General features: G+C 40.7%; 1 long non-coding RNA gene across 4 annotated transcripts in view; it reads right to left on the bottom strand.

Moving 5' to 3' along the window:
- The window catches only part of LOC144458202 (uncharacterized), an 83,531-nt gene that overhangs the window by 38,885 nt on the left and 16,693 nt on the right, over positions 1-27,953 (bottom strand). For 3 of the 4 annotated variants that reach the window (XR_013487766.1, XR_013487765.1, XR_013487768.1), the window contains exons 2-3: positions 9,802-9,887; positions 6,333-6,422 (exon numbers count right to left, since the gene is read on the bottom strand). This is a non-coding gene — a long non-coding RNA (uncharacterized LOC144458202). The remainder of the gene's footprint in view (positions 1-6,332; positions 6,423-9,801; positions 9,888-27,953) is intronic. The other variant, XR_013487767.1, reaches the window with a different exon arrangement.

Genomic DNA, 27,953 nt, shown 5'->3' with positions numbered 1-27,953 from the left:
AATGGGAAAGAGGATACCATCAGACAATCTAACTTAAGTTAGCCTCAAGTACGGACGACTCATAAGCTACACTCAGGGCCATCATTATCAGTGAGGAACTCACACTTCTAAAGTCGAAGTACATAAGTAGAGGGAGGCAGGGATAGAATTGGAATTGTAAATGGAAGACAATCTCAGTTTGAAAGAAACTCAAATCTAAAAAGTGCAGGGCTTGGAGCAGCAGCAAAAGCACTGGGCTTGTCATCAGAAAGACTTAGGTTCTAATCCCAACACTGAAATTTACTAGCTTTGTGACCACAGCTAAGTCACCTCCTCTCCAAGTCAGTTTCGTCATCTGTAGGATGGGAATGGTAAAGGCATCTATCTCAATCAGTTGTTGTGACTTGTCAGATGTCTGTAAAATGGATGTAAATAAGAATATGAATGAGGATATTGCCAACATATTTAAGCCATAAGTAAATTGAGTGCCTTAAGTGAACCATAAGTAAAGGTGGTTCCTAAGCAAGGCTTTATTGAGACTCAGAGCCATCACCAAAATGAGCAAGGAACAAACTGAAGAATACCAGGTGTCTCCGGGAAGGGAATGGTGGAAGCACAGAAAGAGGATATAATTTCCCAGAATCTCAGTTGGAAGGACCTCAAAATTCATATGGTCTGAAGATTGGAACAGCAACAAGAGCACAGAACTTGGAGTTAAGAGTTCAATTCCACCCCTGACACCTGCTAGCTATGTGACCATAGGCGATGAGCAATGTGTCAATAGACAATGGCTATGTGACCACGGGCAGGTCGTCTCTCCTCAATGGGCTGGTTTCTGCATCTGTAAAATGAAAATAGTCGTGGCACATCACCTCACAGAGTGGTTATGAGATTCCAATGGGATAACTTATCTAAAGTGCTTTGCAAACCTTAAAACTCCTGGCTCTACTTAAAGCCTCTAAGGAGGGGAACTCACTACCTCTCAAGGCAGATCGTTCCACTTTGGAATAGCCCTAGCAGTTAGGAAGTTTTTTCTCACATCAATCCTAGATCTGCCTCTCTGCACCTCCCACCCATTGCTCCTAATTGTGTTCTCTGAAGTCAAGCAGAATAACTCCAATCCCTCTTCCATAAGATATTCATACAGATACTTGAAGACAGCTATCAAGTCTTCCCTCCCACTAAGTTTTCTGTTCTCCATTACATCCATCCGCAGTTCCTTCAATCGCTTCTCAAGTAGTCTGTTCTGTAGTCACATCACACTCCTAGTCAACCTCCCCTGGATGAGCTCCAGTTTATCAAATGGTGTTTCTAAAATGTGGCACCAAGAAATGAATACAGCATCCCGGACGTGATCTGACTGAGGCTGAGTCTGGTATTACTATCATCTGCCTCATCCAGGATGCTATGTCTGTCTTAGTGCAGTCTCAGCCTACTTTAGCTTTTTTGGCTTTCATGTCACACCTATGACACATATTGATCTTTCTATCCACTAAAACCAACAGGTCTCTCTTTCACACAAACTGCTGTCTGGTCAACATCCCCATCATGTCCTTGTATAGTTATTTCCTTGAACATAAATGGCAGAGTGGAATGAGCACCAGCCATCGAAGTATAGAGATGGGCTTTGAATCTGAGTTCTACTTAGATACTGTGTGACCTTGGGAAAAAAATCATTTCATTTGCCTGGATTTCAGTGTTTTCATCTGTGGAATTAACATGTTGGACTAGAGATGATCTCTAAGATCCCTCCCAGTTCTAAATCTGTGAGCCCATGGATTTTATATCTATTGCCTTTTTATTTAAGCTCATTTGATTTGATCCATCACTGTCAAGCCTGCCAAGATCTCTTTAGCATCCAACATCAATAGCTTTTCTTCTCTTCTTGTCTTCTCCAAATTTGAGAATCGTGCCATGGATGTCTTAATCCAAGTCTTGATTAAAAATACTGGATAAAACAAATCCAGTGACAGATTCCTGAGGCACTCCTTTAGAGACTTTCCTCCAAGTTAACATCAGTAGGTTAATGATTACTTTTCAGGTTCTGAATTCACCTAATCAATTTCCAATCAGGAGCAACTAGGTGGCCCAGTGGAAAAAGCACTGAGCCTGGAGTCGTGAAGACCTGAGTTGAAATCTGGCCTCAGACGCCTATTAGCTGTGTGACCCTGGGCAAGTCACTTAGTCTTTGCCTCAGTTTCCTCAACTGTAAAATGGGAATAATAGTAGCACCTATCCTATAGGGTTTTTGTGATAATCAAATAAGATACCATCTGTAAAGCACTTAGCAAGATACCTGGTACATAGTAGGTGCTTTATAAGTGTTTGTTCCCTTTCCCTTTCTCTTCCTACCCTTCCCCAATCAATCAAAAAGTATTAATCAAGTATTATGTGCCAGACACTGTGTTTAGTCCTATTATTATAGATAATAAAATAGCAGTTACTCACGATGATTTTATCTGTCTACATTTTTTTGTAAGGATACCATGATAGAGATAATAATAATAATAATAATAATAAATAATAATAATAATAATAATAGATATTTGTATAGTGCTTTCAAATTTGCAAAGTACTTATATACATTAACTTATTTAAGTCTCACAAAAACCCTGGAAGGTATACATTATAAGAAACAATACCCCCATTATATAGGTGAGGAAACTGGGTTTCCAAGAGGTTACATGACTCCCCCCTACCTGAGCTGACTCATGCCCATAGTTAAATCAGAGGCAAGATTTTAACCCAGGTCTTATGGATTCTATGTCTAGCACTCTATTCTCTACAAAAGTGGAAAGTTGCATGTCCTGGTAGTCATAGTCACACCAGGAGGTGGTTCTGCTTAACTATTTAAGACTTTGCAGGAGGGGATGAATAGGTGTTTGTTGGGAAGTACCTGTTTATGCTATAATAAAATGTATAAATAAAAGTTTAAAGTCTCTTTCTTCAGATGTTTCTAGCTCTCTTGCACTGACTTCCCCTATGAAATATGAAGTCATGAAATATTACCTATCCTTTCTCTGGATTCTGAATTCTACTCTCCCAAAGTCTAGAGGGTACACTGCTCTTCTCCCCTCTACCACTAAGATGAGGGGTCATTCACTCCAACAATTCACATCATCTTCAGTTCAGCAGCCATTTCCATCCAACTTGTCAGAAGCAAATCCAGACTAGCAATTCATTTGTCCATTCTCCACTTCTGAGGCACACAAAGCTGTTCTACTTTAGACAGAGAGAACTCCAGCATATGTCCTGGTGGTTGAAATCTCCCCTCAACTTTATATGTTTCTCATATGTCAGATTCATGATCTGTACCCTCACTCATTATCTATTTCCTCTTTCTGTCCCGATGGTCTATATTTCCATAAGAATATCACATTTTTTCTCCTTCCACTCATTTGCACCCAAATTTCTCCATTGTGCTTCCCCTCCTCTGGATTTCCTAAAATAACATGTTCTTAATGTGCAATTCAACTCTACCATTCCTTTTAACCTATTTAAAGTTTTTTTTGAATAAGACATACCCTCCCAAGCTATATTCCAGTCTTGATTCCTATCCCAACAAGTCTCAGTGATAGCTATGAGGCCAAATTTATTTCCTTATATTTGTATCTCTAACTTGCCCACCTTATAACTGCATTTGTGTGGATAAGGCTATGTGTTTTTACCGTTTGCTCTCTTCTTAGATGATGTGTCCTGCAAATTAGTTGTCCTTTGTGTTGATAACCTTTGTATGCTGTACCTCTTAGTCTCTGTAGCAACTGCATTATTTTCCTCCTGTCCCCTCTAATTTGGGTTAAAAATCTCTTAATCAGATTATTAAGGCTCCAGACAAATGCATGCTTATCAGTCCTCATAAAATGTTCTCCATTCCTGGCTAAAAGCTCATAATTCTTATTTTTATAATCCATGGTCCAGTACACCAAATACCATCTTCAGACATCATCTTCTTAACAAGTCATATCTTTTGAATCCCCTGACTTTGATTACTAGCAGTGACTAAAATACCTGTGCCCCTAAATACTATTTCAAATAGTTCTATTGTGTAAACACATCCTGACTCATACCTGAAGTCACTATAAGCTTTACAAATAAGTTGCAAAAAGTGGCTTTGTGGTACTATTTCAGGAGGGGCAACTGTGTTTCCCCAAATATCCTTCCTTTACCCAAGCTGACTGATGCTTCTCCAATCAGATCTTTATAGCTCCATTCTTTCTGGAGTGAAGTTTTGCTGTTGTTCAGTTGCTTCAGTCATGTCCGACTCTTCATGACCTCATTTAGGGCTTTCTTGGCAAAGATACTAGAATGGTTTGCCATTTCCTTCTGCAGCTCATTTTACAGATGAGGAAACTGAAGTAAACAGGGTTGAGTGACTTGCCCAAGGTCCTACAGCTTGTAAGTGTCTGAGGTCAGATTTGAACTCAGGAAGATGGATCCACTGTGCCATCTAGCTATACAGTAGGTACTTAATAATTTAAACATTTATTAGATTGGATTGGAAAATGTCTGCTGGACATATAGTTGGAGAGGTATGAAAGGCAGTTGGAGATACAAAATTATAGGTCAGCAGAGAGTTTAAGACAGGATGGGTAGATTTGAGAATCATCAGCATAGAGATGGTAATTAACTCCATGGAAAGTGATGAGACCACCAAGTTAAGTAGCATAGAAGGAGGAGACAGGAGGGCTCAGGACAGAACCTTGGGGAATACCTACAGTTAGAGGGCATGAGAGGATCCAGCAAAGGAGACAGAGAAGGTGTGGTCAGATAATGAGGAGGAAAACCAGGAAAAAGTAGTGTTCTAAAAACCTAGAGATAAGACAGCATCAAGAAGGAAAGAGTGATGAACAGTGCCCCAGGCTGCAGAGAGGTCAAGGAGAATGAGAACTGAGAAAAGGCCATTGGATTTGGCAGCTAAGTGATCATTAATAACTTTAGACGGAGAAGTTTTGATGGAATGAAAACATTAGAAGCCAGATTGTAAGAGAATAAGAAGAGAGTGAGAGGAGAGAATGTGTAGGCACCTATTGTAGATGCTGAGCAGTTTTGCTACAAAGGGCAGAAGAGATACAGAACAATAATTATCAGGGATGGAAGGATCAAATGAGGGTTTCTTTAGGGTGGGAAAGTCATAAGCAGGTTTTTAGGCAGTAGCAAATGAGCTAGTAGAGAGGGAGAGATTGAAAATAAATGACAGAATGGAGTGATGGTGCAGGGGGAATCTACTGAAGGAGAAAGGATGGAATTAAAATGATTACTTAAACAAGTAGAGGAGTGAGACAGGGATGAAGGAGGAGAGAGAGGCAGAGGCATCTGAGTGATCGATGAGGAAGAGAGGAGAAGAGGGAGTTTATGGTGAGTGACTTCAATTTTTCCTGTAAAATATAAGGTGAGGCTCTCAGCTGAGAGAATGGGGTAAGGAGGAGCCATGGGAAGTTTGAGGAGGGATGAAAAGGTTTGGAAGAGCCACTGTGGAGAGTGGGTTCCAGACTTCCAGGATCTGGAGTTAGGCGATATCCCTTGTGTTCTCTATACATGCACCTCCCTATAATTGTAATTATTTTTTAACCCATTCTCCCCAGGGACATTGTTTATTCAAATAAATGATGTACTCCAATTTGGAAGGATTGTTTGGTAACTATTTTTCTTGGCATACTTTCTCAGTAAATCCCTTTTCTAAAAGCTTTGGAATTCAACTATTTCTGATAGATATTGGGATGTATACTGTATAGGGGCTCATAGTACAGTACTAGAAATCCCAGCTCCTCAGGATTACCACGAGAACCCTGATAAAAGTAAAAGTCAGTCACCTTCTGGGCACCCAATCTGCCAGCTCAACTGAGAGCCAGAAGAGTGAGCTTAGAGGTCATGCGACATAGGAATGCCAATTGTCTGATCTATTGGACAGCCTACTGTGGGTTCATCAGCACGTATATCAAAGACAGACACTACAAATGAACAAGGTCCAGAATTTAACAAAAAGAAGTAAACAGGCTGTTTCAGTTTAGGGGAAATTATACAGTTCTTTGACTAGCCCCAAGCTTCTCCCTGAAACCAAAGCCCATCTCTTTAAAACTAGTATTTTTCCAATGATGTTATATGGCTATATATTATGGAATACTGTTGACCCTAAAGAATTAAATTTGAAGGTCACAGAAATGGCAACACAGAACATATTATCAACAAAAAATTATACATTAGAAGTTAAATAAGATATGTCATCAAAAAGATATCACAAGGTGAAACTGAAGAATTATACGTAGTCTATGTACCTCACTGGTACTCCAAGAATGTAAAAAAAAATCTATAAGAAGGCCCCAGCAAATTAAGCAGACCCCTTGTAGAGGACTTACCATAGACTTTAAAGAAGAGTCATATGGGATAGAAAAGCAAGAATGGTTGCCAACTGCATCTTTGGAATGATTATCCACATTGATAGATTCCTATGGAGGAGAATAGTATTTTAACCACATGAGCTATTGGACCCTCAAGTGTGACTATTTACCTGATTCTTTCCTTCAATTAGGTTTTGATATAGAGAAACAGGAGGAAAAGAGAGAACAGGACAAAGGGGACAAAGGAACCTAAAAGTATAGACTGATGGTTAGGAAGTTAATGCCTAGTATTCTTCTATCTTCGGGGCCTTTGGAAGCCCAAAGGTATAATGTCAAATACATGATATTGATTTAAAATTTAACAATTACCTTCTGAACATGCCGGTGAAGTTTGGTGGAGTTGACTCATTCAAAGTTATGCACTTTTTTTGTTAATTTATGACCTTGACAAATGCAAATGTTAATCACTAGCGTTAATTCTAGAGCTTATTAAAATGCACGGTTTTTTGCTTAGCTCCAAATGTGCTTTTGTCTGCAAAGTTAAAATACTAATTTTATTCATTGGACAGCATGTTTGACATGATCTTAATTATTTTAGCAGCCACAGTCCCTGCCCAGAGATAGGCAGATTAAAATGCCATCAATATGGCCCAGAAAATAGGTCAGGAAAAGGGTCTTCTCCAAAGCTCTTCTCCTGATTGGACCTGGCTGTCACTCTAGATTAGGAAGTAGAGGAGCAAATGAAGTGGTAAAAAAAGGTGCCTTTGAAGTTGAAATGGAGGGAGGAGGCTTCCCAGGGAAGAAGTCTTTTTTGTGTACCTCTTCCCACTTTCCCCACCGTCACTACAACCTCCTCCTTTGGCTTCTGCCATGAATGATCCTCACCCAAAGTCATTCCTCTTAGCTATCTGTCATAGCAGCACCTAAACTGAGCAACACAGAGAAAAAAGCCCCAGAAGTCTGAGTACAGAAAAGGCCCTCCCTGGCTCTCCCCAAGATGGGGAAGTTGCTATTCTCCTTTCATAGACGATGCTTGTGAAGACAGAAGGTTAAGCAGGCAGCAAGCTCACTAGGAACCAAACTGGTTGCAGCCAGTATTAGGGAAACAGAATCAGCTTAACATAAGAAACAATTTTTGAACAATAGGAGTTGTCCAAAAATGGAAAGGAATGCCTTGGGGATAGTGAGTTCCATGTTACACGAGGTCTTTAAGCAAGTTAAATGCACTCTTCTTGGAATGTTGTACACACAAGATTCATGATTCAAACTGAGTTGGAAAAGAGAACTTCTAGGTTCCTTTGTATCACCACAATTAGGGAGCAGGACAGTTGAGCTGTGGGAGCAGGAAGGTAGGCTTCTAGTCCTAATTCTCTTGCTAACTTTCTGGATGATCTCAGGCAAGCCTCTCTGGCCCCTTACTTTCTTCATCTATAAAATCAGGCTGTTAGACTAGATAATCTATATAGTACATTACATTTCAGGGATAATAATTTATGTAAATATTCCTAATAAGAACAGAGCAGTGAATATTTTGGAGATCTGGTGTTTCTGGAGGCTAATATCTCTGTATAGTTTTCCCTCAATTTGTGTGTGTGTGTGTGTGTGTGTGTGTGTGTGTGTGTGTGTGTTTGCATTCCTTTACACAGTGCGTCCCTGGGAGAAGTGTTTTGCATTGGCTGTGCTACAAACTGCCCGACATTTTGGGAATAGAAAACAATGAAGGGTTGGGTGATAGTGACTGTGTCATAAATTCACTGACAGTTTTGTTGGGGACATCTTCCCTATTCTGTTGTCCAGGTAACCTGTCAGGTCTAATAGACATAACTATGTAGCTAAATGACTACCTAGAAGAAGAAAAGGCAGCTAGAGACTGAGAAGACCCGAAAGTACAACTAGACACACAAAAAAAAAGTTCTGAGTCTCTGCATTTAGTGGTCAGTTGGTAACGGCAGGCATCTCAGGGCTGACAATACCTGGAATATAATTATTATCTGTACTTCATCTGACCCAAAGTGTCGGTGTTCTTACAGTCAATATGGGAGCCCTTGTGAAATCAGGAGAAGACTAGGATTTAGCCAACAGAGAGATAAGCAAGAGACTGGAATCTCCCCAAGCTCACCCTCACTGGGCCCACTGGGCCCCCTGCTTTGGTTCAGTGGTCCTATCCATCTAACTCAATGGCTCAGGCAGCACTCACTATCTTATTTTGAGTGAAGGACATAGAAAGGCAGGCTCATTGGATCAGGCTTGCAAAAATGGGCTCAAGAACCTCTTCATGATTCCACTATTGAATTAGGAGTCCACTTTCAAGTATGCCTGGAGGGAAGGGTCAAAATGTGCCAAGACCCAGCTAGATGGTTAAAGTGAGGTAGAGCTGAATAGTACCATCCTGGTGATCATCAGGATAGGTGGAAAGACATTAAGTATAGAAGTGAGAAGTTCTCAGAAAACAACATTTTTTCATCGAGGCTGCCACCTCAGGGCAGAAAGCAATGGAAAAGAAGGTCTCAATTTTCAGAGTAGCCACTAACATGAACCACTACTTTTTGAAAAAGGTAGGAAGAAGGAGCTACAAGGAAGAGCATGACGGATGGGAGCACTAAAATACAGATGCAGTCCTGTAGTTTTTCCCAACAGCTGATACTAGGAAAGGGGACCAGCCAATAGCTGTGTGCCACAAGTACAGTAGTCATTGAACTGGATACCTTTCTCCTCTCAGGTGGGAACCAGTTCCCTCCAGGTATATACAAGGAAGCCAGATCATTCGGCCCCCATTACCCTTAAGTAGGAGATTGGAAGAGAAGCCTTATAAATGAGTATGCCAATATTATTTTCAGGGAGACAAAACAGTTGAGCTGAGGGAGCTTTAATAAGGGCACTGACTTCTTTCCCACTCTAAGGCTGTCTGTAAACAGTAAATAAAATCAGAGAAACCCAGAACCCAGAAGTTTAATGGTCCTATATTAGTCCTTATACCATCACTCCAGGGATGATTGTGTTTATAGGATGAAAAACAAAAGAGCCAGGTGATAGCTCTTCATGGAATAGCAGTCTGACCATAGGAAGTTTGACGTTTCTCGGTAATTTATTCCATGTTTCTTTTCCCCTGTCTTAAGTGTATCCTTGCGGAAGGTTGTGTCCATTGGACTAGGCTGCAAGCTACCTGAGTCCTTGGGCACAGAAAATGCCGATGGGTTTAAGTGATGCTGACTCTATGTCTCAAGGTAAAAAAGTGACAATTACAGCGACACCTGAACGCTTCCTTACTCCCTTGGATATGCCTGTGTCTCAAGTCATAGGACCCTGGCAATTAGCAGACCCTGATAAGCTTCTAGATCTAAGTCTATAATTTAAAAGGCATTAACACTTTGGGATACAATATTATCCAATTGCCTTTAGACATTTTACTTCTCTTTAGTCATGAAAGGAAAGCCATTAAAAGAACCAAAAAAGTAACAAGAAAAAAGAGGAGAGAGGGAAGCCTTACTTGATTAGTGTCCTGGAAGCATCTTTAAATTTCTCCTTCCAATAGCTGGCTCTCTGACAGCACAACTGTGATGAGGAGATGAACATCTATTTAGACCAAAACATAAAACATGTGAATAGTTATTTAGAGGACAAATGCATTGTGACAGGTATCTAATTTCATTCCACCTATAGGATGCACTTTGTCAGACATTTCATTCCAATCCAGACATGTTGGCGGCTGCTGGTTTCCAGTTCCTTGCCATGGTGGAAACGCATTTGTCAGTCTCCCCACCCTTTGCCTTCAGTCGGTTTAAATTGTGGCCATCACAGCTCTGCATAAAACAAGGAAGAGGAGTCACAAAGAGCTCCTATTATTGATTCGTGACCAAGAAAATGCCGCTGCCCAATAAATGGGAATAGCCAATGGGATCTCTCAGAAGACCCCACTTGTAAATTAGCAGCAGAGAGAGATCTGCCCATCCCTCCACATGAAATTACCAATCAGAGCATAAAGAAAACAGCTCAGCTCAAGCCTATTATTAATATTTTCTTCTGTCTATCCCAAGGTATGCTGAAGCTCCTAGGCTCCCTAACATTGCCCAAAATCTCCTGTGGCAGCTGGGCAATCAGCCCTCCCCTCACACAGCAGTATCCAACTAACAGGCTTTGTGCTGGGCTAAATTTATGGATGACTGAAAGGACCTGGGCTGGGGTTTCCTTTTTGAAAGTTTTGGGACAGTCAATGAGAACAATTTGGAGATCCTCTGACCACTGAGTACAGAGGAAATAGTATAAATTCCCAGCATGTCAGGCCCGAGAGGGACGTTGGAGTTCTTCTACTCTATAGCCCTCATTCAACAAATAACAGACATAACATGAGTTGTCCAAGGTCATGCAACTAGAAATTATTATAGCCAGGATTTGAACTCAAGTCTTGATTCCATGCTCTGCATTCATTTCATTATACAGTGTTGCGATAATATTAGCTGCTAAGACTCTAAGAGAGTCTTAGTTGAAATAGACAGCCGTACCCTGTCCCTTTTTGCTAAGTCTTTAGTAGGATACACAAGAATATTTTAGAGCTGTTTCCCTTCTCCTGCTTTCTATAAATGGAAGTGATACCAAAGAAGAAAGCAATTATTACTTTGGCAGTAATAAGTCTTTCCTTCCCACAGACACAACAATCCTCCATAGATGAACTACCATTCTCTTTCTGGATCAAGGAAAGTACTGTTTTTGTCCAGGGAAGGAATTTAAAAGATGTTGGCAGACTAGAACATTGGATTGAAGTCAATGAGATGACATACGAAAGGGATATTTGCAAAAATCTTATACTTGTGTTCAAAAATCAATTCTATAAGTAGAAGATCAAGAAAGTACAGCTAGATAGAAAGTCACATGGAAAAACTGAGTATTTTGGTCAATGGCAAGATCAATATTTGTCAATAGTAATACAGCTGCTAAAAAAGGTCCTGCAAGTTGGGCTGGGTTAGCACAGTGCTTGGCACATAGGAAGCACTTCATAAATGTTTATTGATTGATTGCCTAGGACTAGGCAGGTGATAATTCTATGACATGCTGCCCTGGTCAAACCACATCTAAGACACTGGATTCAGTTCTGAGGGCCATGTTTTAGGAAAGATGTTGATAACCTGGAGAAAGAGCATAACAGGGCAACTCAGAAGGCAAAGAGCAGCTAGGTGGTGCCCTGGAATCAGAAAGATCTGAGTTCAAATCTGGCCTCAGACACCTACTAGCTGTTCAATTAACCCTGTCTGCCTCAGTTTCTTCATCTGTAAAAAAAAATGAGCAGGTGAATGAAATGGCAAACCACTCCAGTATCTTTCCCAAGAAAATCCCAAATGGAGTCACAGAGTCAGATGTGACTGAAAATGACGAACAATAACGCAAAGGCAAAAGGACTCAAGTTCATGCCACATACAAATCAGTTGAAAGAACTGAAGTTGTCCAGCCTTGAGAAGAGAAGACTATGGCAACAGAGTGGAACATGATAACTGTCTTCAAGTATTTGAATGGCTATCACGTAGAAGAGAGATAAGATTCGTCCTGCTTGACCTCATAAGGCAAGACCAGGAGTAATGGTTGAACATTTGTGCTTGGTATAAAGAAAACTTTCTAATAATTAAGACATATCCTAGAATGGAATAAGCCATCATTGGAAATCTTCAAGCAAAGCCTGAATGTCCACTTGCCTGTTGAGTTGTAGCATAAATTTGTGCTCAGGATGGGTTGGACTAGATGGCATCTGAGATCCCCTGTTATTGTGTGACGGTCTTGCTATGGATGTATTATCAGGAGCACAAGAGCCCAAATTCAAATCAATCTGAGCTCAATTTCCATCTCCATTTAAAGTTGTTGGGCTGTGGTCATTTGGCAGATAATACACAGGAATTTCATGGCTTTTTAAGCAAGATGAGGTAGAATGGCTGGATATACTGTGGGTGAAATGTTGGCAGAAGAAACTTCAATTTAGCAACTGTTGTCATGGACTACTAATCGAGGGACTCCTCGGAAGAGTGATGCCACCGAAAACAGTTATTACTCAATGTTAATAAAAAAATTATGGATCTAATAAAAGTTAATGGCAAAGTATCGCATGTGATAAAAATTGCCATCAAAGCAAAGGATGCTCGACTGCGGGAGAAGACTCCAACCAATTCGAAATTGTCCACAGTCCAAAATCACCACTGTCCATAACACTGCCAGAGAGCAGTGGTTACCTGGATCAAATTGAATTGGGGAATACTTAGACACAAGACCAATCTCAGAATATAAAATTGAAAAGGGTCAGTAAGAAACTACCCTGGAAACAAAATTCATCAACAGATGAGTGAGATGCTCATCTATGGTTGTAAAGGCCCTTCTTTTTTGTATAGGCCCCAAGGCTACTTTTCATAAACTTCCTTCTAGTACCCAGTAAGGGCATACTTCCCCCAAAGCCCACATGTTCATGGTCTCTGGCCCAGAGGTGTAGACAAAAGAGCCCAGGACTTGCAAAAGTTCAGCACCAGGAAATACAGAATCCTGAATTTCAAAGAGAAAGGGACTTTAAAGGTCATCTACCCCCATACTCCCACCTTACGGAGGAGAAGACCGAGGAGCTAAGTGACTTGTTATTGTTGTTGAGTCATTTTCATTAGTGTATGACTCTTCGTGACCCCATTTGGGATTTTCTTCATAAAGGTACTGGAGTAGTTTGTCATTTCCTTCTCTAGCTCATTTTACAGCTGAGGAAACTGAGGCAAACAGAGTTAAGTGACCTGACCAGATCACATAGTTAGGAAGTGTTTGAGGCCCAGTGAGCTATCCACAGCACCCCCTAGCAAGCAATAATGATCAGAGATCAAAATCACACTCATCTCCTTTGACTCCAAATCTACAAATTCTTACCTGTGACTGCTCAAGAGACCTGGGTTTGAATCCTGATTCTGCCTCATCCTAGTTATATGTTCATAAACAAGTTATTTAAATTCTCTGAGGTACAGTTTCATCTATTAAAAGGGCGTAATATTAATTGCATTGCCTGTCTCACAGAGACATTTGTAAATTACCGCAGAAAGGTGAGTTCATATGGTTTCTATTATTATTCAGGCTCTGGTTCAGGCAACAGTGATTCCTGAGAGTGAATTCCTTGTGACATACAGGATTCCTATTTGCAGACAGAGAAGCAAGATAACCCAGTTTCCTACCAGCAGCAAACTGCTGTTGTACAATATAATCAAGAATTATAGTTCATAGCCTGCATAGGACAGGGATAGAAACAAAATCTTTAACCCAGTGATTTGTACCCAAGGATGGCTGCCAAAGATAAGGTCTTCGATATTCACACAATCCAGGGTTCCCTCCACTGCCTATGAGGAAGAAGAATGGGTGCTCTGGAAGCAGCACCAAATTAATCTCCCAGGGTCAGTAGTCTTCCTTCACTCCCTTACAGAGACCCTACTACACCTCTCCAAAAGGGGCTGTGAGAAGCTACCTCCACCTCTAAGAAAAGATCACCATGCCCAAGCAATGAGAAGAAACAAATAGCCTTTTAAAATTCACTCTCCCTTAAAGCCCAGCCTTGAGAGAGGACACACACTCCTTGAAGTCCAGTCTGGGAGAGAAGTTCTATTCCCACAATTCCCATTTCCTTACCTTTCCCTCAGCCCCACTAAAGTTTCTCACTTGCTACCTAGGAAAGGCTTTAGTACATACAAGACACTACACTATAGGTTAGAACCCTTTGGCAAGAGAATCTCTGTTGCTTAGCAACCCAGACATTTCTGCACCAGGGCAGGGAGGATGTTCTCGCTGGGTCTGGTCCGATTTAGTTCTCTAAGAGAGGCACCTTTTGGGGAGGTTCATGGGCATGCTCTCGACAATATCAGTCAGTCAATCAGTCAGCATCTTACCATAGGTTTAGGAAGGTTCAGAATGCCAATAGTTAAGTACCAGGGAATACAGAAAACATAAGAAGACATCCTATTTGACTGGGAAGACATACTTAAAATAAGGAAAGACATTCCTCTGGTACTCCCAATGGAATTAGGCACCTCTGTGGGACTCTAGATGGCATGAAGAATCCAACACCAATAGAGTCTTTAGGGGTTTAATAGAGTTCTTATCTGAGTCAAGTAGGACCATGGTTTGGGGAGGGAGTGAGGACTCCTGGACCTGGAAACCGGTGCTCATTTATGATAGTGGAAGGGGCTGGGGGGAAAGGGAAGACTCCAGGGGAATCATCATCTAGTTAAAATTCAAACTCCTCCCAGGCCAGAAAGAAGACTTTAGCCTGTCATTACCAGTGGTCTTACTCTGAAAGGGTTTTGAATTTCTCTGGGGCTGGGTGGGGAGGCTTTAAGGGCCATTACAATCAATCCATTATTAAGTACTTAGTATGGTACCAGATCCTATGCTAGCACTGGAAATACAAAGGAAGGCCAAGATACAGTCCCTTCCACATATTTTAATGGGGAAGACCATATGCAATTAACTCTGTATGTACTAGATATAGATATAGAGAGAATAGATGGAAATGCAGTGTGTGGAGGGAGAAGGGAGGAACGAGAAGAAGTACCAGAGTTAAGATTTAGACTACTACCCTGAAGCTCTAAGATGCTGCATGGCACAGTGGCTTGAGTGTTAGATATGGTACTAGGAAGACCTGGGTTCAAATCCCACCTCCAACACTTAACTCTGACCCTTGGAAAAATCACTTAACTTCTCTCAACCTCAGTGTCCTAATATGTAAGATGAGGAAGTTGTAGTAAATGGCCTCTAAGGTCCCTTCCAGGTTTATGTCTGTGATCCTACAGCCTTGAGTTCTTAGCCTTGGATCCAGAATATCTCTGTATATTCCAATATATGTATTTTACACACAGAAAGTATGGCTAGATAGGAAATCACATGAAAAAAAAACTGAGTATTTTAGTCAACTGCAAGATCTACGTGAATCAGTGGTAATATAACTGCCCAAAAAAGTCACGCAAATTGGGTTGTTTAGCACGGTGCTTGGCACATAGTAAGCACTTCAAAAATGTTTATTGATTGCCTAAGACTAGGCAGGTGATAGATAGTCCTATGACGCTCTGTCCTGGTCAGACCACATCTAAGGTACTGGGTTCAACTCTGAGGGCTACATATAATCCATAGCTCTCTACCCTGACCCCAACATTGGGATGTCTTTGGTCTTCTTCAAGGATAAAGGACTCTGTTCCAAATATATAACATATAAATATGTGTGTTTTCCAAATCCAAGGCTATATACGTGTATATGTATATACATATACATGTGTGTGAACATGTATGCACAGTATATATAGTACACATGCATATACATATATGTACATGTGTACATATATGTATACCTCATGCTTGGAATAGCGAGATAGAGATGCTGTATTTCAATATAATTGGCTTCCTTTTTAATCTTCTGTATTTTAATTCATTTTAAAATATTCTTCTGAAAGGGATCCACAAGCTTCATCAGACTGCCAAAGGAATCCCGTACACAAAAAAAGGTTATGACGCCCGCCTTTAATCAATGCACAAAGCCAAAGATCCAGAGAACATGGCATGCTTGACACATCACTGGCCCTGGGGCCTAGCCCTCACTTTGCCACTAATTATTGGTGTGACCTTACCAAGCAGTCATTTAATTTCTCCAAGTCCCGATTTTCTTGTCTGTAAAATAAGGAAGGAAGTGAGGGGGAGTTGGCCTAGGTAATAATAGTGGGCACTTATCTAGTGCTTTAAGATCAGCAAAGTGTTTAAATGCTTTATTTCATTTGAGCTTCACAACTCCCCAGTGAGGCTGGCACTAGAGGTATTATTGCTTCCATTTTGATTGATGAAGAAATGAAGACTGAGAGATTAAACGTCTTGCTCATGGTTACACAGCTGATGAATGTCAAAGGTAGGATATCTTCCTGACCCCAAGCCCAGTGTTTTTTCTAGGAGCCCTCATCTATCCAAGAATGATCTTTAAGGTATCTTACTTACAGCTTTAATACGGTATGATGCTATATTGACCTGAGTGTTGGGAGGAATTTCCCTTCTCCAATGGAATTCAAGGGTTCCTGACTACCTTCATTTAATGAACATTTATTAGGTTCCTACTGAGTACAAAGCACTGTGTTGGGCAGTAGGGAAGAATTTAGATGAGGAAAGGGTCCTTGCTCCTGTGGAATAGTTTTATATAATTCCTGACTCAGCAATGAGGCTCAAGAATGACTCCTTACACTTTCTCGGGGATCCATCCTCACTACATTTCAGGGGGTCCATAACTGACAATTTCTCAGAGCCTATAGTGTAGTCCTAGCTACCTAGACCAAAATTTTTTGTCATTTGACATTTACAAGTCCCCTCCAAAAAAGAGACACCCCCCCTTCCCCAGGAAGTCTTAGGCAAATTCTCTTTGATATATATATTTACATGCTGCAGTGGAGAAAACACTGAACTTGAGATGAGAAAGACGTGGGTGTAATGCTTCAAAAACCAGAAACATACTAACAATGTGACCCTAAGTAAGTCATTTAACTTCTCTCAGCCTCAGTTTCCTCATCTGTAAAATAGGGATAATAGCACCTATCTCACAAACTTATGTTGAAGATCAAAAAGAGATAATGAATATAAAGTGCTTTGCAAACCTTAAAGTGCTATATGTTGTTGTTATTATTATTATTAATCTAGATCTGGGAAGGACCTCAGAAGACATTTTACAGATGAAGATCCTGAGGCTAGGGGAAGTTAAATGACATATTCTTCTCACCTGACAAACTGTTGGAAGGCGGCACTATTTTACCTTTTTTTATCTCCACAGTGTCTGGCTCATAATAAACTCTTAATAAATGCTTTTTGAGTGATTGATTGATGGTTGATTGCTAGGTCTCTAGTGAAGACAGGGAGAGTTGGGGTGATTGGATTAAGGCTTGGGAACAGAAATCGGATATTCTTCTAGGGTCCTGGATTACACCCTCTCCCTGAGCCATGTGGGGAAGAGGGGGCTAGTGAGAGCAGGGCTCTTCTGGAGTCTTGGATGATGTTGCCATGGTAGCCAAAGAGCCACGACTTAGCAACCGGCGGAGCTGCAAGAAGTTGCTAAGGTATTTTTGCGTGTGTTAAACCAAATGGATGTTTATCTCTTTCCTGAGTGTAAACACACTGTGGGGGGACAATGGAGAAAACACACAAACACATACACATGCAAACTGCCTCCCTACTGATGCCAGAGCTCTGTATGTTACAGAATTCAGGTGTTTTCCTGTGTAAAGCAGAGATTTCAAGACTAAAACTGGAACCCTCTAAGAATTAACTTAGCATCTTCCCTATAAAACAAACTCCCTCTTCCCTGACAATCCCTACTTACAGCAGTGAGACTGTCATACTTCCAGTCACCTGGGCTTGGAAACCTGGAACGATCAGGCAGTCATTTTTTTATCTCTCTCCTTCCCTCTCCTCATCTCAATACAAGTAGTCACCAAATTATTTTGCTTTGTCCTTCCCAATGGCTCTCACACATTCCATCCCAACTGCCACTATCCTGGTCCAAATCTGGATCATCTCCTTGCAGCCTACAGTAATATATAGCTCCAATCTACCTTTCCAGGTTTCATCTGCCAAATGAGAGGTTGAGACAAGGTAATGAGTAGGGTCCTTTCCATCTCTATTCAGTGATTCTATGCTCCCACATACACACCTACACGTCAGTCATCTACACTGGTTAACTGCAGTCAAACACATCTTAATTATTCATGGCTCAGGACCTTTGCTGATCCCATTCCAGCCTTCTTTACTTCCCATCTCAGCAGCCCTTTTACACATCACATTCTCAGTTATTTGAGGGCATGTATAGAATTGTAAACTCCTTGGGAAGAAACTCATCTAAGTAACCCCGGATTCTAAAATAGCACCTTGTTCATAACAGGCATCCTCAGGCCATGCCCCTTTCCCATGCCTAGAATGTGCCCTTCTCTTCTCCCCCATTGGAAACACTTCTATTCCTTCAAGGCCCATCTCACATACTACTCTTCCTTGAAGCCTTCAATGATCCTCTAACCTTGAAATGAGCTTTCTCTCCTCAGTTTTCCTTCTAGAATTTTGTTTGCCTCTCTGCCTTTGTCATTTTCTTTCTTGTGTCATCTTTTTTCTACACATGCTGTATCTTCCTATTACACCATTAGTTTCTCATGGTCAGGGACTATCACTTGAAAGGCAGTGTGACCCGGTGGAAAGAAAACTAAATTGCAAGTAGAAGTCCTGGGTTCAGATTTTGGCTTTTCTTTTTTTTTTCTTCCTACCTATGCTACCCTGGGAAAAAATATTTAACCTCTCTGTATATCAGTTTCCACATCCCTAAAATGGAGGGTTTAGACTAACTAGTCTCTAAGGTGTCCTTCAACTCAAAATCTATAAATTTTCCTTTCTGTGTCCCTAGCTATAATAAGCACATAATAAATGTTTGTTGAATTAAATTGAAAATTCAACTTAACTTTTCTATTTATCTTCCTTGAATTAAAGTCTTCTTTGATTAAGCTAAGCCAGTACTAACCTTGTCCTCCTTTAAATTTGTATAGTATTTAGGAAACACTGCTACATATTACTAGTTCTCTCCCTTAAAAAAAAAAAAGTCCTTCCCTATCCTTGGATTTCTGATTGGTGTCTCTAGACCAACCTCCATTCATCTATTAAAATGATAGTCCTAAATTTCCAGTCTGCATGTGTCTCTCTCCATACTCTTCCATTCAATTTAATCCAATGACTCCCTATTACCTCTAGCACCAAATATAATATTCTCTACTTGGCTTTTAAAGCCTTTCATAATCCCCCTCCTAAATTTCTAGTCTTCTCACACCTTCCTTCCTTCCACATAGTCTACTATACAGAAAAACTAGGATCCTTTCTGTTCCTCAAACATGACACTTCATCTACTGACACTGAGCTCCATCTTTTCTCTCCATTTTCTGGCTTCTCTGGCTTCCTTCAAGTCTCAACTAATGTAAGAAGTCTTTCTTAGTCTTCCTTAATGCTAGTGCCCTCCCTCTGTTGATTATCTCCAATTTATCCTGCAAACATCTTGTTTGTAGATAACTGTTTGCATTATTTTTCACCATTAAATTGTGAGCTCCCTGAGGGTATAGACTGTTTTTCCCTTTCTTTGTATACTCAGCATTTAGCACAATGCTTGGCACACAGGTTAAGTGTTTAAAAGTGCTTGTAACCTAGCCTCACCTGGCACAAAAAAGAAAATGATGACTTGAAGACCATGTCAATGTCTTTGCTTTGAACTGATTTTGTCTTCTGGCTAGAAAATGCAAATATATCAGTAGAGGCTCTTGGCTAAGGCCCTCCTAATACATTAAATTCGGGGAAGCCTTGTTTGAGGAATCCTTCGTTTGAGTGGAAAGATTGTTCAACATGCATGTACTCTGCCCAAATGTGTTCTCTATTGCAAATTCCTCTATGTATTTGTCCTAGCCTCATGCCTTAACCTACATGAACAATTTCACAGGAGGCAAGGTGATCAAAAAAGATACCATTATAGAAATGAAGGATGGGGAAAATAAAATGGGTCAGCTAACAATGAAAGCAAGGAATAATCAATAGATAGCTCATGTGCTTCCTTAGTTTCTGTGCAGTATAAACATCTGAGGAAAACTCCTTAGTATGTTGGGTGGATCTCCTATGGCAGATTTGCAGGGGGTGGGGCTGGACTAAAATCTCATAAGATGGGGATCACAGATGGCTTGTGATCTGCATCTCCATAGGGAATGACCACATTGATGAGAATACAGAGCCAAAGTTTCCAAATGAATATATACATATGTCCGTGGGAGTAATCGAAGAGATTGTTATTTTAAGTATGCAGACTATATTTAGGACTAGTCTAAATGTAGGAGTAACCTATATTCAGATCAGTAGGCTAAACGTTGATTGACAGTTTGACTACTTTTCAGGCAATTGCTACAGCCTCCATCTATTGATTACTTTTTATCTTTCCAGATTCAGCGTGTTGCTTCTGTTACCTGAACTTCAGTGCCATCATTAGGTAAACAGTTTAATCAAATTGGATAGAAGCATGATAAAATCTGAGTATATTTGACCTATGCATGGAGGAGTAGGACATTCCACTTATTTCCCAGGTTCAATTCCCCAATGTGAAGATTTCCTTCTGAATCTAGAGTCTTGTTCCTCCCTGTCAAGTGTCCTAGGCACAGCATGGGAGCCATAAACAGGAATTTTAAAGTCACAATAGATTGCAGCATAGAGACTGGGCGATTGCTGTAAGAACACTCATTGTCTTGGTATCAGCAGCATCAAGAAACAGGAAAGCAAGATTACTGGCTCCAGGGTTCCTTGGTTTCACTAGGCATTGCTCAGGATCAGCAGGGTAGGAGTGAGCCAACTTTTTGCCTGCTCCAGCCTGGTCTTATGGAGGTTTCTAGAGTACAAGAAAAGGGAAGAGAAAACACTCCAATTTTTATTCTAGCTGCGGTGAGAAGAAACTATAGGAGATAGTCAAGCTTCTGCAGTAATCCCAATCACCATTTTTATTTTTTTCTCATCTTCAATGCCTTCTTCATTCTCTATCACCACCTCCCTATAAGTCCATGCATGCAATCTGCCTCCACCTTGAAGTTCCTTCATTACTGGCCACCTCACACTTCTTCCTCCAGTCCTTTCTCTGTTCTCAGTTAAACAGGCAAAGCAAAGTTGTATCAGAATAACATGCACCTAATGCCAGTAAATTATCTTCTCTGTAAGTAAACATAAGGCAGAATGATGAAAGCAGAATTTTAACAACTGGGTGTGTTAGGGATGGAGGGGGATGGACTCCAAGGTCTGCTGAAAGAGATGGCATCTAAAGTGACCCTTCAGGGATGGCAAGTAATTTTTTTTGGGGGGGGTGAGGCAATTGGGGTTAAGTGATTTGCCTCAGGGTCACACAGCTAATAAGTGTCAAGTGGCTGGTCTGAGGCCGGATTTGAACTCAGGTTCTCCTGATTCCAGGCCCAGTGCTCTATCCACTGCACCACCTAGCTGCCCCAAAGGCAAGTATTCTAAAAGATAGATGTGAGGAGGGACTATATATTCAAGAGATAACCTGTGTGTGACATGGAACAGAGGGGAGATGGAATGCTGAGTTTGGAACACAGTTATAGTGTAGTTTGACTAGTTCACAAAGTGTATATAAAACTATTGGAAAAGTGGGTTGGAGTCAGATTATGGAGGGCTCTAAATGCTAGCCTCCTAAGTCTGTAATTATCCTAGAGGTAATAGTGAGCTGTAGAAGGCTGTTGAGAAGAGGAGTAAAATTGTCAGACCCATGCTTTATGAAGATCATTTTGGAAACCATTGCCAAATGGATTATAGAAGAGAGAGAATGTCAGAAGTGAGACTAATTAAGGGTCTTAAATGTAAAATACAAAGTTCTAGTCCAAACTGTCACTAAAAGGCTGTGAAACTTGGTCAAACTAGGGGGTAGCCCTCTGAATTTTTTGTCATCTTCAAATCTGATAAGATTCCATCTAGGCCCTTAAGACACTGATGAAAAGTAGAAGATATTAATGTCATTTGATTATTCTAGTTGTATTAGTGACAATGATCATCTTGGTAGGAATATGTTGAAAAACATTTTTTTTAAAAATCCACAAAATTTAGATGATTTGTGCCCATCACAAACTGCAAGATAATAGATTCCCTTTTGCCATACAGAATTTTCTTTCTTTAAAAACTTGAAACTATTTAAAACCGATTTGAGGCTGATCCCTTCAAGGTCAGTTAGCACTATCCTCCCTCTGGAGACAGAAGGCTAGGCTGGCTGACCTCTGAAGAGCATCGCTTGTCTAAGGAGTTAGAGATTCTATACTGGGGAGACAGTAAGACAGGAGGTACTTTACTATGGGAGAAGAGCAACTGTGGAGGAATTACTGTCATTTTGTGTAAGTGTGACAAGTGGATATATAATTTTCTATACATATGCTGAATGCAGAAAACTGGTGGTCTGTGCCTCTTTCTTCCAAATTTAACATAAAATCACAGGTTCTGGAACTCACCGGAGAGTGTATCTCAGACATTCTATAAATTGATTCCAGGTTCCAGCTAATTCACAAAAGCTCTTATTATTTTTCAGGTTTGCTGGGAAGGTGCTACAAAGGAAAACCAAGCCAGCATGTTTAAAGGAAGTCATCTCCTTAGCCAGAGCAAGAGGAGGCTGTCTGCCTGAATTAAAGGTATAATTAGGAATTTTTTTAGTTGAGACAAAAACAGGGAATGTCAACAGGTCAAAAATATGTCCTCATAGGGAAGAAGAATGCCTTCTGGGACTGAACTTCATTTGCTTTGTGCTAGTCATAGCGTGGACCTGAGTCAGTAGCTAGACCTGAATGTGCAATCAGCAAACTTGTGTCTAGTGTCTACCCCACTTCATGTAGGTCCCTTGTGCTGTGCAGCTCAGGTTCAGCCAACAGCTGTCTCAGCGGGAACATCTCCACCCAGGGCCTTCAGAAAGTGCTCACCTGCCCTAGGTGAGAATACCTCAAGTACAGGGAAGATAAGAACAGAAGTGCTCCCCAAGGAGAATCGTGCCCTTGGGCAGAGCAGCCAAGCGCACTAATCTCTAATAATGAGGCCACAAGAAGGTGTTTGTCTCCAAAATGGGCTTATTCATGAAGAGTAAATATGTCAACTAATTCACTAAGCATGCTAAATTTCCATTGTCTCCTCAAGTTCAGGATTCACCAGGCTCCATAAAAACGTGATGCATTCCTTCAATGTGTGCGGTGAAATCTGTGAGATTGCAGAGTGCTACATTAAACTCAGAGCTTCTGGGCTAATGAGGGTAAGTCCATTTTGCCGTAATGAATTGTTGGTTATAGCCCATCGGGAGCAGATGTCTCATCAGTCACTGCACCAGAGCTCTGACACTTCCAAGCATTCAAATCATACTAGGGAGGGTGCAGCCAGAGTCACCTCAGCAGACTCCCAAGCTAGGCCAACCTTACACATCAGCAGACATGGTGGATTCCTACAGAGTACAACTTGAGCTAACACCAAAAGGCACCTAAATGAAACCATTTCCCCCACAGGCTTCCTACAATTCCCCCAACTGAGTCTCAACTTTGGGTTGGGTATGAACTCCAGTGAAAATGCAAATATGTTTCCTGGAAGGAATACATGAGGGGGATCCAGTGTATCTCATTTTCTTATTAAGGGAGAGCAGAGGCCTGAGGGAATGGGACAAAGACTGGTAAATGTTAATGGACAGTTCCATTCAGCTCAACAAACATGCATTATACACCTCATGACCAAGGCACTGGGTTTGGTGCTAAGGATTCAAAGGTAAAAATGGCTCCATCCACGCTGCACTAAAGGGATTTTATATTCCACAAAGGAAGGTATGACATGAGCACAAATAAATATAATAGAGAAGTGTGCAAATGGCAAAGCAGAAACATATACACAGAGAGAGAGACCACTTCAGGAAAGTGTGAAGAGAGAGAAAAAACTTTCTGTTAGGACTAGGGAGATCCAAGAAGTTTTCATAGAAAAGGCTCCTGGGCTGAGCTCTGAAGGAAGACAAGGTTCCTAACAAGCAAAAACCAGGAAAGAACACAGTCAAGGGATTGCTGGGGAGGGAGGGAGGAATCAATCTGGACAAATGGGAATGGCATGATAAATTCGGGAAAACGCTAGTTGTCTACTTCAACTACAACTTATAATTCTTGATGACAAGTAATGTGAAATAAGACTAGAAAAATAATTTGGAGTCAGAGTATACAAGACTTTAAATGGAGGGATGAAGGAGGAGAAAGAAGTGGGAAAGGAAGGCTGGAGAAGGGAGCAGGTATCAGGGAAGGCAGAGTGTACTAGTGAAGCCATGTCACTGGAGGAGTGAGAAAGTATGAGCACAAGGGATCTTTATTTCCCAATTTTGCCTACAAGTGTCCAACTCCGAAAACCTTTTCCACCCGTCTTCTACTCTTTCTTTGATAGTCAAAGGAACAACAACGATTAGTTCCTATTAGTAGTGAAGGTAGTTTTTAACAAATAATTTCTACTTTTCTTAGTCTTTTTACCTCCTGACATGGCTACTTATTAGAAAATAGCAGAGAGTTAGGGGAGCATTTTAGCTTGGCGCTTTTACTACTGCGGGCTGACATGAGTCTGATGCTGGGCAGAGCACCAAATGCTTTTTACTCTATAAGGGAAAAAAAAAGGCCAGAGACACTAGACCTTGCCAAGAATAGTCTCAAGTTCCCTGAACTTTGAGTGAAAAACAGGGCCTTGCCCAGTAACTTTTCTACTAACTTGTTATGTGACCTTGGGCCAGCTACCTCCTTTCTCTAAGGTTTCCTCAGTTGTCAAATGGGAATTTTAACACCATACAGAGATATAGTGAAAAATTAGATAAGATCAGGTATATGAAGTACTTTGTAATCAGAGGCCCTAAATGTGAAAAGTATCATTATTATAAGAGGTTAGGATGGGGGGTAAGATATCAGCAATCTGTGTTAGGGTCTTATAGGTAATAAGTCTCTCTCCTAGAGAGTAAGGCTGACAACTTTGGACAACTTGGCCTCACTTAAATCCAGTTCACACACAAGTCATGACATCCCCCTGATGTCATTGGTCCTTTTTGAAAATGAAGAACGAGCAACATTTTCAGAGGGGGTCATCTGTCTAGGGCGTAAACATGAGAGAGAATGCTGGGGTGATGGTTCAAATCCTGCCTCATTCATTTACTGACTGTGTGCAAGTCACATGAGCTCTTTTATTCCCAATGTCCACACCTACAAAATGGGGAGGTAAGATCTCTGGCTTGATGGCTTCAAAGGTCTCTTCCAGATTTAAATTTAGCAGCATCCTATGATCCCAATGGATTTGGGGATAATAATAAACACACTCCCTCACAAGATTGTTCTGGGGATAAAATGAGAAAACATCATGTAAAATCTTCAGTCCTTTATAAAAGTCATCTGTTATTACTGTTGTTATTATCATGATTGCTATTGTTATCATTGCTGTTGGTGTTAAGTGTAAGAGGAGCTGGTAACATGATAATGGTCCAGAAACCTGACAGGGAGAGGTGAGTCAAGGCTGAATTTATGATAAAGTTTCTTCTACTTCATGAAACAGGAACATTTTTGCTTTGAAACAAAAGCAAAAAAATATTCTATATGCAAAGATCCTGGAAGAAGCTGAGTCTGAGAAGTCTGAGGCCACTGCTGCTTCCAATATTTTCAGCCACTTGACTCACTCTTAGATCTGGAACTAACTTGGGGTTACCAAGGCTGTGCCCCAAGTGCCAACATCCCAGGAGCCCAGTTTCACTCCCCAGAGAGAACAACTCTTGCCTATCCACTTCCAATTTCCATTGGCTACCAGAAAGGCTGTGCTCTCAACTGACCCTGGAATGCCACAACCCCCAGGTCCAGTTGCCAAGCCTCTCCCTCAGACCCCTGTCCACCAAGGTGAGATAAATTATTCTCTTCTTGTCTCCTCCCCACAAGTTGCTTGGCCTGGGGATTCATTCCATGAAAAACAACAGAGATCAATGTGTTATTATCATGTAGAGCTGGCAATTAGCCCCCAAAGTAATTCCCACTGGTTGTACCAGCCACCATTATGACCCCTGACACTGTTTTCCCCACCACTACCCATCATAACAGCTCATCTTCTTCTAGACCCTATGTACTACTTCCTCCCTGTCCATTTTGTGCTTACTGAAATATATCTCTGCTGTGATGCAATGGAAAGACTGATGGATTGAAAGTCAAAGAACTTGAGTTCACATAATCCTGCTACTTCCTGCCTTATAACTTTGGGAAAGTCACTTCATCTCCCATGGTCTCATTTTCCTTATCTGTAAAATAGGGGAGATGGACTAGATGACATCCAAGACCTTTGCCATCCCTAAGTCCAGGATCCCAGATTCCTTCCATTTTTTCTAAACTGTACTTTCTCTTCCACAGAAATTAGGTTTAGACCCACCAGTTACAGTATATTCCACAATAAGCTCAAAATGGACATATAAGCTGAATATAAAAGGCCACACAACTAAAAAAATTAGGAAGGAATAAAATCAGGTACCTTTCACAGCTATCATGGTAGAGGGGTAGCACATTCTTAACTAGACAAGGGCTAGAGTCACAAAAGTTAAAATGCATTTTTCCACTTACATGAACTTGACAATCATTTACATTACTATAACTAGGATAAGAAGGGAAAATGGAAATTAAAGGGGGGGGAGTGTTTGCATCAAATATCTCTGGCAAGGGCCTGATATCCAAGATAAATGGGAAATCAACACAAATGTATAAGGCCAGACTGATTTCCCAATGGATAAGTGGCCAAATTATATAATCAGTTCTTAAAAGAATAATTGTAAGCTATTAACAGCTATATGAAAGACTGCTCTAATTCACTAATAAGAAGAAAAATGCAATTCAAAACAACTCTGAAGTTTTGCCCCATGCCAAAAAAATTGGAAATGATTACAAAAGAAATAATTGATGTTCTAGATGCTCTGAAAAGTTGGGAGCTGTGAATTGATCCAAACATTCTGGAAGGCAGCTTGGAATTTTTAAAGTGATGAAAATGTCCATTCTCTTTGAATCAGAGATTGCATTGCTAGGCACACACCTCCAACAAGGTCAAACACGTAAAGAAAGATCCTACACAAACTAAAATATTCACTTTTTGTGGTACCAAAGAGCTGATAACAAAGTAGATGTTCATTGATTTGGAGATAGGTAAACAAATTGTAGTATATGAATATAATGTAATATTACTGTGAAGGGCTTTACAATGCCAAAATGAGGATATTGAATTTTAATCTTGAAGCATTATAATTCACTGAAGAACTTGAGGAGAGAAATGATACCTCATCAGACCTACACTGTCATCATCATCATCATTATTATCATCAATTGCAACAAGTATTTATTGAGTGCGTACTATGCGTGGAGCTCTGTATCAGGCCTTGCCAAGAATACAGAGATGCACAAAGCATGCTCCCTTCACTGCAGGGGTTTTCAGTCTTGTCTTGAGTTGGTCCTTGAAAAAAAGGGTAGAGCTTAAATGGAGAGGTGGAGAAAGGCAATACAGACAAGGGCAACATCAGGTAAGCGGTCCAGAGACCGTTAATAATCTAGCCCGACTAAAAGGATCTCCATAAGAAATAGTAGAAGGTAAGTTAGAAAGAGGTAAGATTGTGAAGGGAGAGGTATGATAGGCCAAGGAATCTATCCTATAGTCCAGGGGTAGAGAACCTAAGGCCTCAAGGCCACATGTGGCCTTCTAGGTCCTTGGGTGTGGCCCTCTGACTGAGTCCAAGTTTTACAAAACAAATTCTTTTATTAAAGGGATTTGTTCTGTGAAGTTTGGATTCAGTCAGAGGGTCACACTTGAGGACCTAGAGGGCCACATGTGGCCTCTAGGCCACAGGTTCCCCACCCTTGCTAGACCTTTGGGAAGAATTAAATGTTTTTTACTAGGGATATGTTTTGCACAATTGGTATTTTAATTAGGCTGAGGTGGTAGTGGTATTTAGGATATGTTAAAATAAGTGTGGTACAATAGGAAGAGATCTGGACTTATAGAGGATCAAAGTTCAAATCCCAAGACTGTCATTTTCTACCTGTGTAACCCTGGACACATCACTTAATC

Source organism: Phascolarctos cinereus, unplaced genomic scaffold (assembly GCF_003287225.1).
Source record: "Phascolarctos cinereus isolate Bilbo 61053 unplaced genomic scaffold, phaCin_HiC Scaffold_726;HRSCAF=1367, whole genome shotgun sequence".
In the NCBI taxonomy this organism is placed as follows: Eukaryota; Metazoa; Chordata; class Mammalia; order Diprotodontia; family Phascolarctidae; genus Phascolarctos; species Phascolarctos cinereus.
Note: the sequence above shows the minus strand (reverse complement) of the source record. Positions and strands in the feature narration are given on the sequence as shown.